Genomic DNA, 4,173 nt, shown 5'->3' with positions numbered 1-4,173 from the left:
CGGGCTCTGGACGCGCAGGCTCAGCGGCCATGGCTCACGGGCCCAGCCGCTTCGCGGCATGTGGGATCTTCCCAAGCCGGGGCATGAACCCGTGTCCCCTGCATTGGCAGGCGGACTCTCAACCACTGCACCACCAGGGAAGCCCCCCATTTGTTTATTTTTGTTCTTGTTTCCATCTCTCTAGGAGGTGGGTCAAAAGGATTTTTTTGTCTTTTAATATCTTTTTAGTGATGAATTCAAACTACTTTAGCTTTTTAAAATTATTTGACCAGGCAAGTATTACTGTCAGAAACTGTCAGAAACTAGCTCAAATCAAAATTATCATGTAACCAGTTAAACTTATTGCATTTGAATATTCAATTTCTGCCAATCCATGATCTAATCATTTCAAAATAATTTTTTTAAACATCTTTACCGGACTATAATAACAGCACTGATTTTTAAACTCAAAGCCGATTTATACTGTCTGCCTTCACCAGTGTTAAGAATGGCTTACATCCAGAGCCCATTCTAAAAATTTGATTCTCACACTTCCTTGTTTTTATCTCCCTCACAAAAGAAAGATATTAAGAGACTTACAGAGTGTATAAAACACAATTAGAGCAGAGAAAATTAGGTAAATCAGACCTAAAGGGAAAACGACTGAATAGCAAAATCATAGTAGAGAATTGGCAAAAATGCATTCCATGAGACCATGCATAGGCTACATACTTGGCCCTGAGCTTGCTGGGAGGCATGGCAAAACAACGGCTCAATCAAGAATCACATTCTTAGTAACTTTTTATTATTGAATGTTCAAGAGACATTCCACCTTTTCTAGAACTGCAGGTTAAGAAGTTTCTTCTGTGTGTTTTCCTAAAGGAAAGTGATGTAATCGACTTGTCCATTGTAAAACATAGCTATTCCTCTCTCATGGCCTCCATCAAATATTTAATGAACAGTGTTTTTATTGAGTTCATGTCTAATCCGTACTCCCACTTGGTTTTATGTAGAGCAAGTAGAATATACTCATAGGTTAGCCATGGCAGGCGCTGCAACAAGGCAACTCCTTAGCACCATAGCGGTCTACTTCTTCCACAGGTTGTCAGTGAGGGTCAGTGGGAATATAAGCCCTTTCATCTCGTGGCTCAGGAATCCAATCTCCTCTCTCTGATGTTGCTGTCATCTTAACACTTGAATCCTAGTGTCATTGCTGAGAGCTTGGAGGTGATCTACCCGCTCAAAGGCCTCGTCCAGGAAGCAGCACACATCACTTCCAGTCTTGCTTCATGGGCTAGACCTGGTCATGCAATCCCACCGACCCACAAGGGGCTGGCAAGTGTGTGGTCTTGTCTACCAGTGTGCCCAGGAAGGACTCATGAGCTGGCAACCTCTACCACGACCAGGAACTTTCAGAAGTGTTTCCTTGGAAACAGGAGGGGAGATAGAAACCCTCTATTTAGAAAGCACAGGATGCTGGTCCCATCCCCCATGCACGTCACCAATATTTTTGAGCAAATGTTTGGTGCTAGCCACCGGGTAACAACAAACCAAACAGACATGGCTCTTGTCTTCCAAGAGCTCGCGAATGGTGAGGACAGATGCAACGTGGGAGAAGTGACTACCCCTGAAGATGCTGGGGCTTGCTGGACCGTCGGGCTCCTGTTGTGAAGGCTTTGCCCCCACCTCTGGGTTGCTGCTGGCAACTCTGGGGAAAGGCAGCCTTGACTGAATACGTCTTCTGTGTGTAAAAGCACACATTTGTTTTGGGGAGGCACAGGAGAAATTGGTTACTCATATACATTTAGTGAGTCTTCAGCCCGAAGCATAACAAAAATTACTACAGGATGTGCTCTTTCCTTGCAACTATCCAAATTTCAGGGCCAAGGGGTCTGACGGGGGACAACACTAGGTCATAAAGACCGTAAGATGCTTCGAAGTGCTGTGCTCATCATTTCCTGGAAATGGCAGGGGTTTTTCCCCAAACACCCTGCCCTGTACATGCCACTCCCTCTGCCTTCAGTATTGAACTCCTTTTCTTTACCAGAAATTACCTGTCCCTTTAAGAGTCAGCCTAAGTGTAACTTCTGACATGAAGCCTTCCCTGACTTCCTGCATGTCATAGCTGGTCACCCTATTTACCACCCGTCCCCCGTCTTAATAAACATTTATTGAAGATTCTTCGCTTCTCTTCCCCACCCCCACTCCGACTCCAACTTGAGTCTCAGACACACTGCTGTCAGATGCAGCTAGCCTTTTTAAATTCAAATATATTCCTGTTGATACCAAGTGTTAGTTCCCATCTGATTTGGCATCAATGTTACATTTTCCTTCAGAGCTTGAGATTGCTTTTTAAAATATCTAAGTAAAAATATGCAGCTCGGTAGATGAAAAATGTCTTTGTCTGAAACTCTCGGCTCTCTGGGAAAGCATCAGAGAACTGACACCAACAGTCCCCCTCAAGAGCTCACTTTGGCCATCCTCCTCCTCCTACCCTCTCGTCCAGAAGTGAACAGGAAATGGATGGGGGGGGGGGGGGGGGCGCGGGGGTGGGAGTCCCTACCCTTGCAGAACTCAGTCTAGTTAGAGGCAGTCACGCATACAGATTCAACTGTTAAGTCACTGGGATACATAAGGCTTTCCTAGGTAAGGAAACTAGTGTCACCTACGTAGTGGCCCTGTAACACCAAGCTCAGTCTTCACGTCTGGCTGCAATGATTACAGTTTGTAGCATCCACGTTCACGGAGGAGCGTTTTCATGGTGCGTAACGTCCCTTAGTGCCTTTGCAACGGAAAGGTACGTTTCAAATGAGGTTCAGAGCATCACAAATGGACCTTGGTTCCTCCCCCCCCCCCCCCCCCGTCCAGAAGTGAAAAGGAAATGGAGGGGGGGGGGGGGAGGTCCACTGGCTCTGAAGATTAGGCATCAATGGTGGCCAGCCACGGGATGGGGGAGCAGAAGCCAGAACTGGCGACGGTGGCGGCAGGGATGTGTGGCAGTGACAAGTGGGTAGATGACTGGATCAAGATGCACCCTGGCGAGAGCAGGCAGGCAAGGGGGGGCTCGGGAGGCAGGTTGGAGGGAAGACTTTTTTTTCGGAATTCGAGTGATTTGGACATGTTCATTACACTGGAGGGAAGGAGTTATGGCAGCTGCAGAGTTAACTGACAAGCAAGCTCATGTTGGGATCCAGGGCACGGCAGAGGAATTGGCTTTGCAAAGAAGAGCGGCTCTTTCTCCCCTGAGAGGGGAAGTAAGAGGAAAGGGAATGTGCTCTCTGTGCCTTTGCAGGTGGGAGGTGCAGGGGGCACTGAGTTCATTCTGTAGAACCTCGGCTTCCAGGTGGAATCCAGAGTGAGAGATGGGGGCGAGTCAGCAGAGAGCTTAAAGATTTGCAACTGCTGCTGAGGGCCAGATAGAAGAGACCTGAGTGGAGGGAGGCTGAACAGGACTGGAAGCAGTTATTATGTTCTCCATATGACAGAAAAAGCTTACTCAGAGGATCCGGGGAAATAGATCTTTTACTAGAACTTCCCTGACAATACCCACCCCTCTGCCCCCAAGACACACAGACAAACCACCACCACCGCCACCACTACCTAGTACAGAAAGGAAATGGAGAAAGAGAGTCAGCTCTTGGAATCAGAAGGGACACTTCCTTTCTCCGCCTACTTAATTATCTGGCTTTTTGAATTAGGGGTGGAAAGCAAACTTGCCGTATTTCTCTTCACCATTTCTCTCTTGAGTTTGCTCCCACTCATGAAGCAGCCTAGTTTGGTTTAGCTAACTGCATGCATGACTTCCAAAACCCACATCGCACTGTGGGAGGAATGCGGCCTCTAGCAAAGCTGCAGCGGCTTCACCACATTGTTTAAAGAGAGAAACAGCGGCAGCGCCAGGGCCTCTGAAATCCATTTAAGATGTGTGAAAACATGAGATTGAAACGCTGACCTTTCCCTGAAGCTGAAAGAACCTGCTCCAGGGGACTGTTTGGAAAACTGCAGCTGCAGGTCCGGGCACATCCGAGACTCCGCAGGCCCCTGGCTCCCAGGGGCCCGTCCAGCCGGGAAGCCCTGCCTCTGTGTCCTCTGTCCCGCACAGGGCATCAGCCTGAAGGCTACTGGGCATTTCGGAAGGGGAGACGTTGCTTAAGGAACGGTCATGGAGGCCAGAAGAGGAGGGGGTCGTCAAAG

This window comes from Lipotes vexillifer, unplaced genomic scaffold (assembly GCF_000442215.2).
Source record: "Lipotes vexillifer unplaced genomic scaffold, Lipotes_vexillifer_v1.1 scaffold312, whole genome shotgun sequence".
NCBI classification, from domain to species: domain Eukaryota; kingdom Metazoa; phylum Chordata; class Mammalia; order Artiodactyla; family Lipotidae; genus Lipotes; species Lipotes vexillifer.
The sequence above is the reverse complement of the archived record's forward strand: the minus strand, read 5'-3'. Positions refer to the sequence as shown.